At 38.0% G+C, this 22,044-nt stretch overlaps 1 long non-coding RNA gene across 1 annotated transcript in view; it reads left to right on the forward strand.

Moving 5' to 3' along the window:
• LOC107975334 (uncharacterized) overlaps positions 1-8,048 on the forward strand; it is a 45,667-nt gene extending 37,619 nt beyond the window's left edge. Inside the window, exon 3 of the long non-coding RNA XR_001718779.1 lies at positions 7,044-8,048. This is a non-coding gene — a long non-coding RNA (uncharacterized LOC107975334). The remainder of the gene's footprint in view (positions 1-7,043) is intronic.
• The last annotated feature ends 13,996 nt before the right edge of the window (positions 8,049-22,044 follow it).

The raw sequence follows: 22,044 nt of genomic DNA on the forward strand, positions 1-22,044 counted from the left end.
AAGTGAGCAAAGCTTCATCTGTATTTACAGGGGCTCGTCATCACTGGCATTACCACCTGAGCTCTGCCTCCTGTCCAATCAGCAGTGGCATTAGATTCTCATAGGAACGCAGACCCTATTGTGAAATGCCCATCCAAGGAATCTAGGTTGCATGTGCCTTATGAGAATCTAATGCCTGATGATCTGTCACTGTCTCCCATCATCTGTAGATAGGATCATCTAGTTGCAGGAAAACAAGCTCAGAGCTGCCACTGAAACTACATTATGGTGAGTTGTATAATTATTTCATTATATATTAAAGTGTAATAATAATAGAAATAAAGTACACAATATATGTAATACACTTGAATCATCCTGAAACTATTTCCCCCGACCCAGAGTCCATGGAAAAATTGTTTTTCAGGAAATTGGTCCCTGGTGCCAAAAAGATTGGGGACCACTGATGTAAATCACCCATAATCCCAGCAATACAATATTGTACCAAGTCATCATCCCTCATTTTTTTAATCTTATTTTATTTTATTTTATTAATTTTTAAAAAAATAAATGATTTTCTACTTTGGTAGTAAAGCTGGGGGAAACTCAGCTTCTTCCCATTTAATTTGCATATGGATATTACTATTGCCATTGATTTCTTTTTTTTTCAAATCCATTTTAGAGTAAATGAAATGGATTTATACTGTATCCTGTGGATAATGAAAGCCATGACATTCAGGATGAAGAATGTTTTCCTAATAGTCTTTCAGCTCCCATTTCTGTTTGAATTAGTTCAGTTTACAAATGATGCCTCTAACTCCCACATACTGTCCTTGTTAGCACTGTGTGGCCACCAATGCATAAATCTGCTTCTTTCCTTGACATCTTCAAAATTAGTGACCTTCCCAAGAAAACTCATGTAAATTCTTTTGATGTGTTGCACAATTTATTATAGTGATTTTTAAAACAATAAAACCTAATACAAATAAATCTAAAATTAAACAAAAATTTCTATAAGATGTGATTAATTAAATTCATTAATAATAAACTTAACAGACTATATCTCTATAACCTCATATAACTCCACAATACAGAAATTCATTTTCTAGGCCCTAGCAAGCACTGATCTACTTTCTGCCACTATATAGTAAATTAGCCATTTCTAGATTTGCATATAATGTAATGTCATATATTTAATATAAGTTTAATCATGTATCATGTCCTTTTCTGCTTGGTTTTGCTCAGAATAATCTTTTGGATAGCTATATTTTGCATGTATCCATCTATATTTGTCATCTATATGTTACAGGTTTATTTATTTTGATTGCTGAATGGTATTCTATTTTATGGATATACCACAATTTGTTTATTCTCCAGTTGATGGACAATTGAGGTGTTTCCTGTTTTCAACTATTATGTTGAAGTTTTTTGTACATTCATGCACAAATCTAGGTGCACACATGTATTTCATTTATCTTGGGTAAATGCCTAGGATTGGAAATGCTGAGTAATATGGTAACAATATGTTTATCATTGTAAGAATTGTCAAACTGTTTCCAACAGTGCTTTTCTTCTAGAAGTTTTAAGGTTTTGCTTTCAGATTTATGTCTAAGTTGCATTTGAAGTCAATTTAAGAATATGCTATGAGGTCACAATTCAGTTTTATTCATTTTTCATATGGATGTGCAATTGTTCCATTATTTTATTTTGAAAAGACTATCCTTTGTCCCTTTCAATTGGATACTTTCATCAAAATCAATTGATTACATCTGTGTCAGTCTATTTCTTGACTCTACTCAGCACCATTGTGTCTTGATAAGTCTTCTAGAAGCTATTGGTTTTGCTGATTTTTTCCCAAAGATTTTATTGAAATCTTTTGATTTTATTGCTATGATATAGTTTTTTTATTTTCTAAATCATTGATTTTTAGTCTCTACTTATTTACTTTCATTTATTTGTATTTAATTTCCAGTCTTTTTTTTCTAATTTCTAATTTGAACATCAATTTGTATAATTTTATCTCACTGCTTCACTAATTCATTATTTTAAGTTATCTTTGTATTTTGGTATAATTCTCCCCATATATAAAATTTGCAGTTAGTGCAGGGAATTGCCATACGTACTTCACCCAGTTTCTCCTACTGTTGGCATCTTATTTTATCAAGGTACATTTGTCAAAATTATAAAACTAATATGGGTATATTATAGTTAACTATACTCCAGAGTTTATTGATATATTATCAGTTTACCAGGAATTTCCTCTTTCTGTTCCGTGATCCAGACCAGCTTACCACATTACATTTAAATGTCATGTCACCTTAGTCTCCTCTGGTTTGGGATGGTCTATCAGCTTTTCTTCATTTTTTATAACCTTAACAATTTTGAGAACTTATAGGAAGGTGTTTGTTTGTTTTTTGTTTTGTATTTGTATTTGTTTTTTTGAGACAGAGTCACTCTATGGCTCAGCCTGGAGTGCAGTGTTGCGACCTTGGCTCACTGCAACCTCTGCCTCCTGGGTTCTAGCGATTCTCCTATGTTAGCCTCATGAGTAGCTGGGATTACAGGCACCCACCACCACACCTGGCTAATTTTTGTATTTTTAGTAGAGACATGGATTCACCATGTTGGCCAGGCTGATCTCCATCTGCTATCTCAGGTGGTCCTCTTGCCTCGGCTTCCCAAAGTGCTGGGATTACAGGCATGAGCGACGGCGCCCTGCCAAGGACGGTATTTTGAAATTGTCCTTCAGTTAGGGTCTGTCCGATGTTTTTCTCATGACTGGCCAGCATTATGGGTTTTTAGAAAGGATAGCACAGAGGCAATGTTTCCTTGTTACATTATATCAGGGGTTAAATGACATTCACATGGTATTACTCGTGATGTTAACCTTCATCACTGGGTTCAGGTAATGTTTTCCAGGTTTCTTTACTGGAAAGTTACTGTTTTATGTTTCTATATACTTTGGAAGCTGATAAATAAGTTTAACCCTATTACCCCCTACACACACCTTGGGGATTGATTAAGCTCTACCTCCTGAAGAGGGACCACATAGATATATTATTTGGAATTATTCTGTAAGAAAGATTTTTCTCTTCTCCTATAATTATTTATTCAGTCATATATTCATGTCAGTATAGATTTATTTTAATGTCATACATTGGGTTATAATCTAATCTATGTTATGTATTGTTGCTCAATTTGGTTTTTCAGTTTTGACCAGAGGGAAATTTTTATGTTGCCTCCTCTGTCCCCTTTCTCCCACCACACTGCTATTGGTATTATTGTTGTTTGAATTCTTCCTTCCTTTCTGGTACTATGAAATGTTCAAGGATTCTCTTATGTTTTTCCTGTTTTAGCCCTAAAATTTGCCATTTTTTCCAAGGATCTCTTAGTTCTTTTGTTGGAGAATATATTTTAGATCCCATCATCTAGGCACAGGAGTGCCATTGCTTCTAGCCTTCTCAGTCATCAGTGAATATATATGTATATTAATCAATGTATACACACATATTCATAACTGTTTTAGTATCTATCCATCTATGAATGCTTATTAAGCTAAACATAAATACATTAGAGTTCTCCAACTCTAATACAGTACATTGGGATCCACTCTAGACCTCCTTTCTTGCTTATTTGTAACTTTCCCTTCTGACAGTAAGAAACCTGGCTCCCACCAACACTGTTTACTTATTTATTCCACCATAATATACAAGTGCAATGGTTTTATAATTGTTAACCTCTAGCTCTAAGGTACCAAGTACAGTGTTTATTTACATATCCTTTCAGAACTTTAGCCTTACAGTTTCCAGTCTAAACATTTTTCCAAAGTTACATTAGATAAGCTCCTTATATTCTTTGCTGGTTTCTTTTTTCCCCATCTCTGTCAGTGTGGTTATATCAAACACCTGTAGAAGAGTTTGATTCATTTGTTATCCTCTGTGTGCCATCCTAGTATTCATCAACATTCTGGCTATTTTTCAATTATATATTTTGTAAAATATTTCCTTAATTCTTTTTGAATTGTCTAAGTGTAAAATTTTAAACATATATTAATTGATGCAGTTTTTCCAAAATATGTCGATATCCTAGCACATAAATTCTTGTAGAAAGATATGAGAAGTAAACACAAAAACAAACAAAACAGTTTAAAAATACAACAGGGATTGCATTCTAGGATGAAATTAAAAATATAGCAAGGTATGTAGACAGAGTAATCTGTCAGGAATGCTCTTTTTGATAGGCTTATCAGGGAAGGCCTTTCTGATAAGAAAACAGTTTAACAGGAATTGAAGGAAGTGATGGTGTGGGCTGCAACGATTTCTGCTAGAGATGTTTTCCATGCAGAGTGAACAGCAAGTGAAATGACTGAAATTGTAGCCAACTTGTAGATGTATTCCAGGAACAGCAAGGAGGCCCGGTCCTATAGGACACTGTAAACCACTGGGGAAGGATAGAAAGAGATGTGAAGACAGCAAACTATCAGAGTGATCAATCAAATCTTGTAGCGATTAACAGACAATTATAATGAAATGGATAATTTTTCTAATTTAAATGGATCTATTAAATGATTTCCCATAAGTTTTGTTGTGAAGGCTAAGTGAAGGATGGACTTCAAAGAGTAGTGAGGAATCAACTTTGGCCAATGTTGCTGGTAGGACCACTAAGATGTGGCCTATGACTGGAGAATAGCAATGTCAGTGTGGTGGCAGAATAAATGTCTTAATAAGTTAGATTCAAGAGACACTGTAAAAATCAGAAGGGGATGCAGAAAATATGGACAATAGTTTCAAAGAGTTTTGCTCTAATGTGAAATAGAAGAATGGAGAGGTCATTGGAGGGATATGTGAACACAAGGAAATGTTTTAAGATGAGAAATATTATACTTGGTTTCCATGGTGATAGAAATGATTCAGTACAGAGCAAAATACATTTGTAGGAGAGAAGGAATAATTTCATAAGTGAGTAAGCAGGAAAGGATAGAATTTTGTGTCCAAGTGGAGGAGTTTACCTTAATTCACTTAAATTAAAAAAAAAAAAAAAACCCAGAAGGGAAAGCAGTGCATTTGGGTGTAGATGAATATTTGTTGTTATGGTAAGTGCATAAGTGGGTGGGAGAAGAATGTACAAATTCTATCCTGAATGTTCCACACAGTGTAATAAGAATAAAGATCATCGGTTGATGCTCATAAGAAGAGACATGGAGCTGGAGGGAAAAAGAAGGCATGACAGAGGCATCAATGGGTGTAGCTAGTGAGTTAACAAGGTAACCCAAATGTAATTATTTGTCAGAACTGAAAATTTGCTTAATGATTGTGGTCATGATTTAACGTGAAGCAAATCAACACGGATTTCTTATTTTCTCCACTACATTCAACTCCTTGGCTACTGGTATGATGTGTGCAGAGTTTTATTTAAATAGGATTGAGTGTACTGGGCATATATGACAAAGAGAAGAAGGTGTAAACAATTGATAATATATATAGATATTGTGCTGGGAGTTTTTTTTGCTAAAATATAGTATTAAACAATGGAATATAAGCAAGAAGTAAGACTATGAGTGTATGAGGATAAAAATATAATCTTATTAAGAAGTAATAGGGTAGGAAAAATATTACAGTTGAATAACTAGATGAAATTGATTGAAATTTTAAAATGTTGTATCTGGCGCTAAATGTAAGATTGTGGAAGGAGTTCAGATCTAGGATATGATTATTGATATAGTGATTGAGATGGGGTGAAAAACAAGATCATCTGAGATGGGAAAGTAAAAGAATGAGTAAGATCTTTTATATCAATATTAAATTCCTAAGAGTTGTGACAAATTGTGATGGAGAAAAATGAACCAATTTCTAAAATCCTTGAGAAGTGAGAGTATACTAGGTGGCATATAGAATTCCAAAAGAAAGAGTAGTAAATAATGTAGCTGAATATCATGAGGTGTTTTTTTTATTGTTTGTTTTTGGAGAGTCATGTAGAAGAGAATAAAGGTCTGACTTCTTGAAGTACTTGAAGTGTGGGAGAGAAATAGTCTGAATGTTCTACAAAGGAAGGTGTGTTCTCTGGGGTTAGCCAGAATTCAGTCTAACCCCTAAGGTAAAATTAGTTCCATCATAATTTTATGTTAATAGAAAAAGAGTGCAGTTGGAAGTCTTTATCTCATAATCTAAATATTTTCAATGTTTAAATAAAGCTCACAAATCATTAAATAAATTGAGTTCTATCCTTCTACTTCATAAATGTATTTTTATTTTGATAAAATGTGTAAAGTATTTTAAAGTGACCAAAAATTAGTAAAAGATCAAAGATGATTGAACTTAATTATCCTTCTGTATGTATATGCTCTGTTGATGGGACAGAAATATTTGCATGAGTGATAAAATGAAAATACTCATCACTCTTGCATTATTACATATTTAATTCAATTTATTTTTCTCATTTTAGCAAAATCATTACTTCCACTATTCTAATATTTTCACACAAGTTGTGTACCTATTAACAAAAATAACTGAAACAATATACTTTCATAAAAGTGTAAACTGACAATGTAAAGCTTTAAAAATAAACTTCATGCCTTCAAAACCTTTTTTCTAAAATATTTGAAATTATTACAATTGAGGACAAAAATAAGAAATCAAAATAACAAATCAAAATTATTTTAGAAGTGCAGATTTTTTAATTTAAAAATTAATTCAACTGAATTGAATATATTTGGCAAAATTCATTTCTAGCAGGCAATAATCATCCAGTTACCTATGGGAAGAGTCAGAATTATGCCTTACAGATGTTTTTTCTATATGTATTTCACATGTAGAAATCTTATATATAGTATTAAATACTTAATATTGTGAGGAATTCATACCTCCACGTAATTAGAAATCATTTACTCTATTGCGAATGTTTTACTAATTTGTGACTACCTCTATAATCATAATTGAAACAAAAATAAATATAGGAAAATAGATGTTGAGCACTACTTGGAAATAACACTTCCATATGTAAGAATTTATTGCATTCTTGCTGAATGGAAGATCTGAAAGTTAATTAATCTGTCTTTTTCCTTCCTTAAGCATTTCTGCTGTTCAAATTCTCTCTGCACTTCATGACAGCATCTACATTCAAGATTCCCAGAGGCACCATCCACAAAGCTCTACAGCATTTAGATGGAGTTGCAATTTGTTTCTAAGACAGAGGACAAGAAATATGAAGAAGCCTTTCCCTGGAGGCTGATCCACGTGATTCAGGAGAGGAAATGTTTAGAGTTAGAAAGACTCCATACAGTGCCTAGCTCCAGATAAGGCTCATGGTTCTTTCACAGTTATGTCTGAATATGAATGTGGCTTTTATATACGTGGGTTGCTTTTTAAATGAAAGGTAATTTTCTTTTTTATCAGTCTGAGAGACAAAAACCAATGGATGTGTGAAGTACTGGAGTGATGTTAACAGGAGCCCTGAGTGCACTGACTGTCCGCCTTGCAGTCCCACACTGTTGGCTTAGAGACCAGAAGAAGGATCTAGGAGCAGGGAGAGATCTGTGGATCCTCTTTGTATTCCCTCTAATGAAGGTGTGAAGGTTAGAGGAAAAATACTGTTACCCAGGTCATTGAAAATACCACGGGTAATTTTAATTTCTACTGGATTACTGTAATTTTGTTTTCTTTTTTTAGTTTTTAGATTTTTTTTATCATTGACTCTTGCTTTTTTATTATTAACAGTCATATTGGCTACATAAAATGTATAACAAACATTACATTATTTAGTATAATCTGTAATAAGCTATGTAAAATGAGAACTACATGTCCCTTAAGAGTTTAAAAGAACTTTGAGTAAAACTGCATTTCTTTGAAAATTTTAAGGAAAAAAAAAAGATATTTTAAAGTTTTACAAAGTGAAGTCCCTCTAATACCAAATTTTCTTTGCAGTCTCTTAGGATAGAGTTACTGAGCCTGTATTTCAGCATTCTAGATCCAAACAAAAAGTGGCAATCACCTCTTTGATTGATGATTTACTGTATTGGAAGACTTTGAGAATTCATTTTAAAATTAAGTATATCCAAAAGATAATTTTATTTATGAGAACTGTAAATATCTGCAGATATTTTCTCTTTCCTATTCTAAAACTTACTAAAATTTTAGATACAGGAATTCTCTGTTGAAAAAATATATATATATGTATAGATAGATACACACGTATATATATACGAAATGTGAGAAAAAAATATATATATATTCCTTTGATGGTCTTTAATATTTAGTTTAAAAACTTTAAGGAAATCATAAAACTTTTAATTTTCAACTCTCTCTAAGATTATATGGGCAGTTAAGTTTAAATATAGAGCATATATTTCTTCAGTTAAAAGGAAGTGTGTATTTACTGCTGTTCAATTAGAAAAAGCAATTAACACCTGCCTAATAAGCTACACTGTTTTTTATTTTTAGATTTTCAAAATAGAGCTTGCCCATAAGGACATCTACCTACTGGGGAACATAGAACTATTTTGAAAAGTTTGTTAAGAATTGGCTGATTACTTGACCTAAGGATTTAATTCAGCATGAATACACAAAAGAAAGAAAATGTATATTTGCTTGTGTTCAAGTCTGAAATTAAGCTTTGGTCTACAGTTAAATTAATACAGCCCTGAGAACACCTTGTCTTAACTTCCTAAAAATTAATTTTGAGAAATAGATTTAATAGTACCAAGGTACATTGTTGTTATAATGAAGAAGGCAAGAATAGTTTTTGCTACCTTAATTGACACGCTTTTATAAAACGTCATTTGCTTCTGGATTCTAAAGGGAACGTGAATTATTTTTGCACGATTATGATTTGGAGTCATATTGAAATATTCAAAAAATTCATCCTTTTATTCTTAATTGAATTCCAATGCAGTAACTTCAAAACAATGGAAATAGCATGAGGCCAGAAAGGGGAAAGGGAGTAGTTGACACTTTGCATACCACCAGTAAGATGGAATAGGAGGGATGCTACAATTATAGGATGCTACTAAATATGAAAATTTATTCATTAATTCAGCATTTATACACTGAGCATCTACTATGTGTCAGCTATCAAGTATATAATGATGAGCAAAGAAAAAAAAACAAAAAACAATAATCAACCCAAAAAGAAATAATACTGTCATGTAGATTATAGCATTAAGATTATCCAAAACTTAAACATTCTACAAATAGATGTGAAATTAATTACAAGTGTTAAAGTGTTATTAGTGCTACAAAAGAAAGGTAATGTTTTGCAAGATCATAGAATAGTCAACTTAACCTTGTAGAAAGATCAAGGAAGTCTTCCCAAGGAATTAAATGATACTTTCATTATCTTTGCTTTACCTGTGAAGAGCTGAAGTACAGTTAAATAACTTGCTAAAGTTTTCACAACTGCTAAGTGATAAAGACAGGACTGGGATCCATGCACTGGTGCCAGAGCCTACAATATTAACCCCTCTAATATACTGTCCCCCACTGAATTCCTTACTATAATGTCAAGAAGAGTTTATTAGGCAAGCTTCATCAGGTTGACTAAGCAACGGTCATCAAGGGAACAGTAAAGAGAGTTTAGGAGAGAGAAATAATTAGAATTATAATAACTCAAATATGCAGCAACCTCACGAATTAGGAAAGGAAAAGAAAAACAAAAATAAATAAATGTATAACTAGCCTTGAATCTAGTTTATGGAAATAAGTAGTTTTCATCTAATAGTCTGCATAGGAAACTACATAAGCTCAATTCACAGAATGAAGATAAATGATTATTAAAAATAATCCTCATCTATGACAGAATACTTTGTGCCCACTCCCAATCATATCATTTAAAGCTAAATTACCAAAAGCATGTCATTTGTCTTTGAATTTCAGGTTTATTAACTGTATAATGGCAATTGAATTACCTTTCCTGGAATTAAAGGTAAATAGTCTTTTCCCCACATTATTCTGAAATTGATTTTGCTTTGAAGATAACAAGTACACTTACACTGTTTCTGTTTCATGAAAATCTGTTGTTAATGCTAAATATTTTAAAATAATGTTTTCATTCATTAATTCAATGAATACTTATAAAATTCTATTGAAGATACTGGACAAAATTAAGAGAGGCATAATTTTGGAGCTTACATTCTATAGGAGGAGAAAGAAAATTAACAAGTAGACCAAGCCATGTATAAATACAATTTATGTTTATAATTGAATATGGAACATGCAGAAGCCATTCACAAATGGATAACTCTAGTCTGGGTGGAAATCAAACATTTCTTGCCCCAGTGTACCAATGAGACTGTACCATAGTAATGCGTAAATATTCCTAATATAAATAATAGTATAAGTAATATTTGCTTCAGTGCTTCAATTTCTTAATAAAATACACTAAAGAATAATTGTGGATCTTTAATTTCTACATTTTACATTTACTTTGCTGAATAATTATTATATTTATAATATTACCAATATTTAATAACCTACTCTACTGTAGTGGGGCTTCTACGGTAGGAAAGCTAAGATTGTAAATCCTATTATAAAGTTTTTTTTTCCCTTAAGCAAAACAACTCCTATATTTTTTTGTGTAAACTCATTTTTCTACAATAATTGGATGTTTTAAAGAGACATAGTTATTCTTCTGGTATTTTCTATTTTATTTTTTCACTGCAAATTCATCACCTCATTCTGTTGACTGGATCAAATTTATTATTAATGTATCACCTGGGCTGTCAGTAATTTTTAACATGTCAATATTTTCCAGTATTTCTAGTAAGTATGCTTTACCAGAAACATACATATTTTATAGTTTTTCTTTGCTTCTTAAATTTTCCTTTATTTATTTTCAGAAGTCTTTGTCTTTCTTTTCACTGAGAAAGTCAACCATGGTTTATGGGTCAGCTTAAATTTTTACTTAAAGGAGGTCGTTCCTAATTACCTAATTTAAATTGATATCCACTCAGATTGTTCTGTTTTATTGTATCCTAATGTTTTCCTTCATCTGTCACATTTCAAAAGTATTGCTTATGTAAGTCCTCAACGTTTTAGCATACACTTTTCCTACCACTTGGAGTTTCATGGTCCCAGTGACTACGTGGGTTTTGTTCACTGATACATGCCCAGTTTTTAGCACAGTGCCTTGTACAGAGTATGAAATATTTTTCCTGTAAAGAAATGAGTGTTGGATGTTACAGTATGTGATAATAAGGAAAATCCTACCCTTCATTTGTTACTTTCTCTTGCATAAGAAATACTTCACAATTATTTACCTTAATTCTTATCTCAATTCTAATATGCATGCTGGTTTGTGCCATTGCTAAGCTCTTTTAATTGCAAAAGACAAGAATATTTGTTTTTAACAGAGTAATTTGTTATGATTCCATATCCTCCAACAGTGTCATGGTACAAACATAAAATATAATAGAGAATAATGACCAACTTTTATCTCCTTATTCTAGTTTTTATCTCCTTGTGAATTAATTTTAGAACTCAAAACTTAGATAAAAGTATCTATGGAGATTTCTTCCTTTTCATTTTACTTTACCTAATTTTATTGGCTTGAAAGACCTCATTGTGCTTAATTAATATCAGTGATCAAATCTATTATGTTCACTTTCACTATGTAGGTCTTTAAGGGGTACCAACCACTCAAATAGTCAAAAAGTCCATGTATAACTTTTGACTAACCCAAAGAGTTAACTACTAATAGCCTATTATTGACTGGAAGCCTTACCAATAACATAAACAGTCAATTAACACATATTTTCTATGTGATATGTATTAGATACAGTATTCTTACAATAAAATAGAGAAAGGAACATATTATTAAGAAAATCATAGGAAAGAGAAAATATGTTTACTATTCATTAAGTGGAAATGGATCATTACAAAAGTCTTCATCTTTGTCATCATTTTGAGTTGGCTGAGGCGGAGAGGAAGAGGAAGGATTGGTTTTGCTGTCCCAGGGGTGGCAGAGGGGGAAGGAAATCTGCATATGAATGCATTCATGCCATTCAAACCTATGTTGTTCAAGAGACCACTTTAAATTAAAAAGGCATCAGATTTTTTCCCCTTGTTTCAATCTTTCCTCCTATGCCTACAAATAAGATGTGATAAGTTAGACTAAGTGATCTAAATAACATGAGCACTGGCCAAGGATATTACTTATAACATGTGATGAACTTACACACATTTTAAAAATTATTTTGTTTTACTCTGTCTGAGGTTTGATTGCCACTTCACCCCACCCCCTCACCTTAAAATGCTTGTACCAAGGAAACTGGAGTCAGGGAACTGAAAAGAGTAAAGTATAGAAGGAAGAAAAGTCACTCTAAGAGTTGTTGTTGTTGTTGTTTGCGTATTTGTTTGCTTAGAGACAGGGTGTTGCTCTGTCACCCAGGCTAGAGTATAGTTGTGGGATCATGACTCACTGCAGTCTTGAATTCCTGGGTGTAATTGATCCTCCCACCTCAGCCTCTTGATTAACTGGGACTACATGCACACATCACCATGCCCAGCAAATTTTTTAAAAATACATTTTTTTGGTAGAGATGAGGTCTTGTTATGTTGCCCAGGCTAGTCTCAAACTGCTGGCTTCAAGCAAACCTCCTTTGTCAGTTTCCCAAAGTACTGGGATTACAGGCATGAGTCACCATGACTGGCCCTACCTAAGAGTATTTTTTAACACTGATTTCTGCTTTGAGCCACTGGGTCTTGATCCTTCTAAAAACAGTGTAGAATCTACTTGAGAATAGAATGGAATGGAATTCAATGGAATGGAATTCAGTGGAATTCAATGGCATTCAATGGAACAGAATGAATCACATAAATGCAACTGAGAATTTTCTGTCTGAAAAATGGAAGGTGGGGATTTTATAGCCATCAGATCCTGTCCCTTGTTCTTTAAAGGTGTGTAAGAGTGTGCATGTGAGCAAGCTTGGCAGGCATCCAGGGAACAAAAGCACAGGAGCCCTAAGAAAGAAAGAAAAACTTAGGCTTTGTGAATCTGTCCCTGTGTGCAGTTGGAGGCCAAGGAACATTCAGGACACAAAGATGAGCTAAGAAGTTGTCATGTGTGGTATAAGATGTCTGGCCAACATTGTGATAAGAAAAGTAATAGATCTAATTATGTTTCATTATTAAGATTCAAGAAAAACGATAAAAAGGGAGAGGAAAGAAAAAAAGCACGGATGATACCACTGCTCAGATAAAAATCATTTATAACTGGGACATTTTTCAGAATACCAGACCAGCATTCTTTCAAATTTCAAAGCAATGAGTAACAATAAATAAGTAAGCAACTGTCAAAGACCAAAGGAGGTTGAGGAGAAATGACTAAATATAATGTAATATCCTGTATTAGATCTTGGTCCAGAGAAAGAATTTTTAAAAACTGGTAAAATGTAAATAAAGCCTTTTGTTTAGTTAATAGAAATGTACTAATTGATACAGGGCTGGCAAGCCCTAAAGTGGAGCTTAGCCCAGGAGGGGGTTCTTGGCCTTGCCCAGGAAAGAATTCAAGGGCAAGCCACAGGTAGAAGTAAACAACTTTACTGAAGAGGCAGTGGTACAGCTCTATGATTGCTACTGCAGAGCAGGGCTACCCCGTAGGCAGAGAGTAGCAGCTCAGGGCTGTTTTGCCGTCACATTTATACCTACTTTTAATAACATCCAGATTAAAGGGTGGTTTATGCAGAAATTTCTAGGGAAGGGGTAGTAACTCTTGGATCATTTGTCATTGCCAAGGAAAGAGGCGGTAACTGACATGGCATACTGGTGGACATGTCTGATGGAAAGCTTCTTCCACTGCAGCCCTGTTATAGCTAGTTCTCAATTTGGTCTGGTGTCCAAGCCCTGGCTGTCAGGCCTCTGAGCCCAAGCTAAGCCATTATATCCCCTGTGACCTGCACATACACATCCAGATGGCCGGTTCCTGCCTTAACTGATGACATTCCACCACAAAAGAGGTGAAAGTGGCCTGTTCCTGCTTTAACTGATGACATTGTCTTGTGAAATTCCTTCTCCTGGCTCATCCTGGCTCAAAGGCTCCCCGACTGAGTACCTTGTGACCCCCACTCCTGCCCACCAGAGAACAACCCCCCTTTTTCCTTTACCTACCCAAATCCTGTAAAACGGCCCCATCCCTATCTCCCTTCACTAATTCTCTTTTTGGACTCAGCCTGCCTGCACCCAGGTGATTAAAAGCTTTATTGCTCACACAAATCCTGTTTGGTGGTCTCTTCACACGGACGCGCATGAAATTTGGTGCCGTGACTCAGATCGGGTGACCTCCCTTGGGAGATCAATCCCCTGTCCTCCTGCTCTTTGCTCTGTGAGAAAGGTCCACCTACAACCTCAGGTCCTCAGACCGACCAGCCCAAGAAACATCTCACCAATTTCAAATCCGGTAAGCGGCCTCATTTTACTCTCTTCTCCAACCTCCGTCACTATCCCTCAACCTCTTTCTCCTTGCAATCTTGGTGCCACACTTCAATCTCCCAATTCTCTTAATTTCAATTCCTTTCATTTTCTGGTAGAGACAAAGGAGACACGTTTTATCTGTGGACCCAAAACTCCGGCGCCGGTCATGGACTAGGGAAGGCAGCCTTGCCTTGGTGTTTAATCATTGCAGGGATGCCTGATTATTTACTCAGGTTTCAGAGGTGTCAGACCACACGGGGACGCCTGCCTTTGTCCTTCACCCTTAGCAGCAAGTTCCACTTTTCTAGGGGAGCTGCAAGTACCCCAACCCCTTCTCTCCATGTCTCTACCCCTTCTCTGCTTTTCTGGGTGAGGGGCAAGAACCCCTCAAACCCCTTCTCCTTCACCCTTAGTGGCAAGTCCTGCTTTTCCAGGAGAAAAGAACCCCCAATCCCTTATTTCCGCATCCTGACCTCTTATCTCTGTGCCTCATCCCTTATTTCCGTGCCCCGACCTCTTATCTCTGTGCCCCAATCCCTTATTTCTGTGCCCTGACCTCTTATCTCTGTGCCCCAATCCCTTATTTCCATGCCCCGACCCCTTTCCCACTTTTCTGGAAGGTAAGAACCCCTGAACCCCTTCCCTCCATGTCTCTACTCTCTCTTTTCTCTAGGCTTTCCTCTTTCACTATGGACAAACTTCCACCCTCCATTCCTCCGTCTCCCTTAGCCTGTGCTCTCAAGAACTTAAAACCTCTTCAACTCACACCGAACCTAAAACCTAAATGCCTTATTTTCTCCTGCAATGCCGCTTGACCCCAGTACAAACTCGACAGTGGTTCCAAATAGCCAGAAAACGGCACTTTCAATTTTTCCATCCCGCAAGATCTAAATAATTCTTGTCTTGGACTAAAATAGGCAAATGGTCTGAGGTGCCTGATGTCCAGGCATTCTTCTACACATCAGTCCCTCCCTAGTCTCTGTGCCCAATGCAACTCATCCCGAATCTTCCTTCTTTCCCTCCTGCCTGTCCCCTCAGTCTCAACCCCAAGCATCGCTGAGTCTTTCTAATCTTCCTTTTCTACAGACCCATCTGACCTCTCCCCTCCTCCCCAGGCTGCTCCTCTCCAGGCCGAGCTAGGTCCCAATTCTTCCTCAGCCTCCGCTCCTCCACCCTATAATCCTCTTATCACCTCCCCTCCTCACACCTGGTCAGGCTTACAGTTCAGTTCCATGAGTAGCCCTCCACCACCTGCCCAGCAATTTACTCTTAAAAAGGTGGCTGGAGCTAAAGGCATAGTCAAGGTTAATGCTCCTTTTTCTTTATCCCAAATCAGATAGCGTTTAGGCTCTTTTTCATCAAATATAAAAATCCAGCCCGGTTCATGGCTCATTTCGCAGCAACCCTGAGTCGCTTTACAGCCCTAGACCCTAAAATATCAAAAGGCCATCTTATTCTCAATATACATTTTATTACCCAATCTGCTCCCGACATTAAATAAAAATCCAAAAATTAAATTCCGGCCCTCAAACCCCACAACAGGACTTAATTAACCTCGCCTTCAAGGTGTACAATAATAGAGGCAGCCAAGTAGCAATATATTTCTGAGTTTCAATTCCTTTCCTCCACGGTGAGACAAATCCCAGCCACATCTCCAGCACACAAGAACTTCCAAACGCCTAAACCACAGTGGCCAGGCGTTCCTCCAGAACCACCTTCCCCAGGAGCTTGCTACAAGTGCCAGAAATCTGGCCACCAGGCCAAGGAATGCCTGCAGCCCGGGATTCCTCCTAAGCCATGTCCCATCTGTGCAGGACCCCACTGGAAATCAGACTGTTCAACTCACCTGGCAGCCACTGGAACTCTGGCCCAAGGCTCTCTGACTCCTTCCCAGATCTTCTCGGCTTAGCGGCTGAAGACTGATGCTGCCCGATTGCCTCGGAAGCCCATAGACTATCACGGACGCTGAGCTTTAGGTAACTCTCACAGTGGAGGGTAAGTCCATCCCCTTCTTAATCAATACGGAGGCTACCCACTCCATATTACCTTCTTTTCAAGGGCCTGTTTCCCTTGCCTCCATAACTGTTGTGGGTATCGACAGCCAGGCTTCTAAACCTCTTAAAACTCCCCAACTCTGGTGCCAACTTAGGCAATACTCTTTTAAGCCCTCCTTTTAGTTATCCCCACCTGCCCAGTATGATTATTAGGCTGAGACATTTTAACTAAATTATCTGCTTCCCTGACTATTCCTGGATTACAGCTGCATCTCATTGCATCCCTTCTTCCCAATCCAAAGCCTCCTTTGCGTCCTCCTCTTGTATTCCCCCACCTTAACCCACAAGTATAAGATACCTCTACTCCCTCCTTGGCGGCCGATCATGCACCCCTTACCATCTCATTAAAACCTAATCATCCTTACCCTGCTCAATGCCAATATCCCATCCTACTACATGCTTTGAAAGGATTAAAGCCTGTTATCACTCGCCTGCTACAGCATGGCCTTTTAAAGCCTATAAACTCTCCTTACAATTCCCCCATTTTACCTGTCCTAAAACCAGACAAGCCTTACAAGTTAGTTCAGGATCTGCGCCTTATCAACCAAATTGTTTTGCCTATCCACCCCATGGTGCCAAACCCATATACTCTCCTATCCTCAAGACCTCCCTCCACAATCCATTATTCTGTTCTGGATCTCAAACATGCTTTCTTTACTATTCCTTTGCACCCGTCATCCCAGCCTCTCTTCACTTTCACTTGGACTGACCCTGACACCCATCAGGCTCAGCAAATTACCTAGGCTGTACTGCCACAAATCTTCATAGAAAACCCCCATTATTTCAGTCAAGCCCAAATTTCTTCCTCATCTGTTACCTATCTCAGCATAATTCTCATAAAAACACACGTGCTCTCCCTGCCGATCGTGTTCAACTAATCTCTCAAACCCCAACCCCTTCTACAAAACAACAGCTCCTTTCCTTCCTCAGCATGGTTAGATACTTTCGCCTTTGGATACCTAGTTTTGCCATCCTAACAAAACCATTATATAAACTCACAAAAGGAAACCTAGCTGACCCCATAGATCCTAAATCCTTTCCCCACTCCTCTTTCTGTTCCTTGAAGACAACTTTAGAGACTGCCCCCACTCTAGCTCTCCCTGACTCATCCCAACCCTTTTCATTACACACAGCTGAAGTGCAGGGCTGTGCAGTCAGAATTCTTACACAAGGACCAGGATCGCGTCCTGTAGCCTTTTTGTCCAAACAACTTGACCTTACAGTTTTAAGCTGGCCATTATGTCTCCGTGCAGTGGCTGCTGCTGCCCTAATACTTTTAGAGGCCCTTAAAATCACAAACTGTGTTCAACTCACTCTCTACAGCTCTCAAAACTTCCAAAATCTATTTTCTTCCTCACACCTGACACATATACTTTCTGCCCCCTGGCTCCTTCAGCTGCACTCACGCTTTGTTGAGTCTCCCGCAATTACCATTATTCCTGGCCCAGACTTCAATCCGGCCTCCCACATTATTCCTGATACCACACCTGACCCTCATGACTGCATCTCTCTGATCCACCTGATGTTCACCTCATTTCCCCACATTTCCTTCTTCCCTGTTTCTTACCCTGATCACACTTTGTTTATTGATGATGGTTCCACCAGGCCTAATTACCACACACCAGCAAAGGCAGGCTATGCTGTAGTACAAGCCACTAGCCCGCCTCTTAAAACCTCTCATTTTCTTTCCATCATAGAAATCTATCCTCAAGGAAATAACTTCTCAGTGTTCCATCTGCTATTCTACTACTCCTCAAGGATTATTCAGGCCCCCTCCCTTCCCTACACATCAAGCTCAAGGATTTGCCCCCGCCCAGGACTGGCAAATTAGCTTTACTCAACATGCCCCGAGTCACAAAAACTCAAATACCTCTTAGTCTAAGTACACACTTTCACTAGATGGGTAGAGGCCTTTCCCACAGGGTCTGAGAAGGCCACCACAGTCATTTCTTCCGTTCTGTCAGACATAATTCCTCAGTTTGGCCTTCCCACCTCTATACAGTCTGATAATGGACCAGCCTTTACTAGTCAAATCACCGAAGCAGTTTCTCAGGCTCTTGGTATTCAATGGAACCTTCATATCCCTTACCATCCTCAATCTTCAGGAAAGGTAGAAGGGACTAATGGTCTTTTAAAGACACACCTCACCAAGCTCAGCCTCCAACTTAAAAAGGATTGGATAGTACTTTTACCTCTTGTGCTTCTCAGAATTAGAGCCTGTCCTCAAGATGCTACAGGGTACAGTCCATTTGAACTTTTATATGGACGCACTTTCTTGCTTGGCCCCAACCTCATCCCAGACTCCAGCCCTCTAGGCGACTATCTTATAGTCCTCCAACAGGCTAGACAGGAAATTCGCCAGGCTGCTAATCTTCTCTTGCCTACTCCAGATCCCCAGCCATATGAAGACACCCTAGCTGGACGATCAGTTCTTGTTAAGAATTGACCCCTCAAACTCTACAACCTCAATGGACCGGACCCTACTTAGTCATCTATAGTACCCCAACTGCTGTCTGCCTGCAGGATCCTCCCCACTGGGTTCACCATTCCAGAATAAAGCTCTGTCCATCAGAGAGCCAGCCTAATCCCTCCTCTTCCTCCTGGAAGTCGCAAGTACTCTCCCCTACTTCCCTTAAACTCACTCATATTTCTGAAGAACAGTAATAACCCTTATGAGCCTAATACATCCCTTCATTCTATTAGGTCTATTCGTCCTTACCCTACTTTTTGCAACAGGGCTTTATGACGTCACCCCCACCACTTAGGCCGAGCCCCAAAAAACTTGTCATCCCTACTATTTTCTGTCTAGTCATTCTCCTATTCTCCATTCTTAACTACTTATAAATGCCCTACTCTTGTTTACACTGCCGGTTTACACTGTTTCTTCAAGCCATCACAGCTGATATCTCTTGGTGCTATCCCCAAACCACTACTCTTAATTCCCTCTTACAGTGGGTAGATGATCTTCGCAGGCAGGGCACCCTCCAATACTTCCACCCTGATGAAGTTCTATTCTTCACTTTTATACTCACTCTTATTCTTATTCCCATTCTTATGCCACCCTTTACCTCTCCCCAGCTATCTCCACCACACTATCAACCTTACCCATTCTCTCCTAGCCGCTTCTAATCCCTCCTTAGCGAACAACTGCTGGCTTTGCATTTCCCTTTCTTCCAGTGCCTACACAGCTGTCCCCACTTTACAGACTCGGCAACATCTCCTGTCTCCTTACACCTCTGAACTTCCTTTAACAGCCCTCACCTTTACCCTCCTGAAGAACTCATTTACTTTCTAGACAGGTCCAGCAAGACCTCCCCAGACATCTCACATCAGCAAGCTGCCACCCTCCTCCGCACTTATTTAAAAACCCTTTATATTAACTCTACTCCCCCCATATTTGGACCTCTCACAACACAAACTACAATTCCTGTGGCTGCTCCTTTATCTATCTCTCGGCAAAGACCCACTGGAATTCCCCTAGGTAATATTTCACCTTCTCGATGTTCCTTTACTCTTCATCTCCAAAGCCCAACTACGCACATCACTGAAACAATGGGAGCCTTCCAGCTCCATATTACAGACAAGCCCTCTATCAATACTGACAAACTCAAAAACATTAGCAGTAATTATTGTTCAGGAAGACACTTACCCTGTATTTCACTCCATCCTTGGCTACCTTCCCCTTGCTAGTCAGACTCTCCTCCCAGGCCCTCTTCTTGTTTACTTATACCCAGCCCCGAAATAACAGTGAAAGGTTGCTCATAGATACTCAATGTTTTCTCATACACCATGAAAATCGAACCTCCTCCTCTACACAGTTACCCCATCAGTCCCCATTACAACTTCTGACAGCTGCCGCCCTAGCTGGATCCCTAGGAGTCTGGATACAAGACACCCCTTTCAGCACTCCTTCTCACCTTTTTACTTTACATCTCCAGTTTTGCCTCACACAAGTTCTCTTCTTCCTCTGTGGATCCTCTACCTACATGTGTCTACCTGCTAATTGGACAGGCACATGCACACTAGTTTTCCTTACCCCCAAAATTCAATTTTCAAATGGGACCGAAGAGCTCCCTGTTCCCCTCATGACACCGACATGACAAAAAAAAGTTATTCCACTAATTCCCTTGCTGGTGGGTTTAGGACTTTCTGCCTCCACTATTGCTCTCGGTACTGGAATAGCAGGCATTTCAACCTCTGTCACGACCTTCCGTAGCCTGAATAATGACTTCTGTGCTAGCATCACAGACATATCACAAACTTTATCAGTCCTCCAGCCCCAAGTTGACTCTTTAGCTGCAGTTGTCCTCCAAAACCACCGAGGCCTTGACTTACTCACTGCTGAAAAAGGAGGACTCTGTATATTCTTAAATGAAGAGTGTTGTTGTTTTTACCTAAATCAATCTGGCCTGGTGTATGACAACATAAAAAAACTCAAGGATAGAGCCCAAAAACTTGCCAACCAAGCAAGTAATTACACTGAATCCCCTTGGGCACTCTCTAATTGGATGTCCTGGGTCCTCCCAATTCTTAGTCCTTTAATACCCATTTTTCTCCTTCTATTATCCGGACCTTGTATCTTCCGTTTAGTTTCTCAATTCATTCAAAACCGTATCCAGGCCATCACCAATCATTCTATACGTCAAACTTTTCTTCTAACATCCCCACAATATCACCCCTTACCACAAGATCTCCCTTCAGCTTAATCTCTCCCACTCTAGGTTCCCACGCCGCCCCTAATCCGCTTGAAGCAGCCCTGAGAAACATCGCCCATTATCTCTCCATACCATCCCCCAAAATTTTCGCCGTCCCAACGCTTTACAACTATTTCATTTTATTTTTCTTATTAATATAAGAAGACAGGAATGTCAGGCCTCTGAGCCCAAGCTAAGCCATTATATCCCCTGTGACCTGCACATACACATCCAGATGGCCGGTTCCTGCCTTAACTGATGACATTCCACCACAAAAGAAGTGAAAATGGCCTGTTCCTGCCTTAATTGATGACATTGTCTTATGAAATTCCTTCTCCTGGCTCAAAGGCTCCCCCACTGAGTACGTTGTGACCCCCACTCCTGCCCACCAGAGAACAACCACCCTTTTCCCTTTGCCTACCCAAAGCCTATAAAACGGCCCCACCCCTATCTCCCTTGGCTGACTATCTTTTCGGACTCAGCCTGCCTGCACCCAGGTGACTAAAAGCTTTATTGCTCACACAAAGCCTGTTTGGTGGTCTCTTCACATGGAAGCGCATGAAACTGGCTCTAGCATCAAGTCCCGCTTCCTACCTCAGAATGTTACTTTTAAATTCAACAAATATATCATTGTTATTTTTTAAAGTTAACATTAGGGAAACTGGGTGAATGGAATATGAAAACTATCTTTGCAAGTTTTCACTAAATCTATAATTATTCCAGATAAAATTTGTTTTGAAAATGACACACAAATATGGATTATTTTTCTTGCTGTATCATCTTTACACATATATACATAAAATATTTTTTGTATTTACCAATTATCATGGTGTAAATATCAGAAGAGTGGTGCATACATATTTGTAGACTTACACATGGGTATATATTTCCTGCTGACCTGAGTTTACAAATTTTTTAGCA

Source organism: Pan troglodytes, chromosome 5, assembly GCF_028858775.2.
Source record: "Pan troglodytes isolate AG18354 chromosome 5, NHGRI_mPanTro3-v2.0_pri, whole genome shotgun sequence".
NCBI classification, from domain to species: domain Eukaryota; kingdom Metazoa; phylum Chordata; class Mammalia; order Primates; family Hominidae; genus Pan; species Pan troglodytes.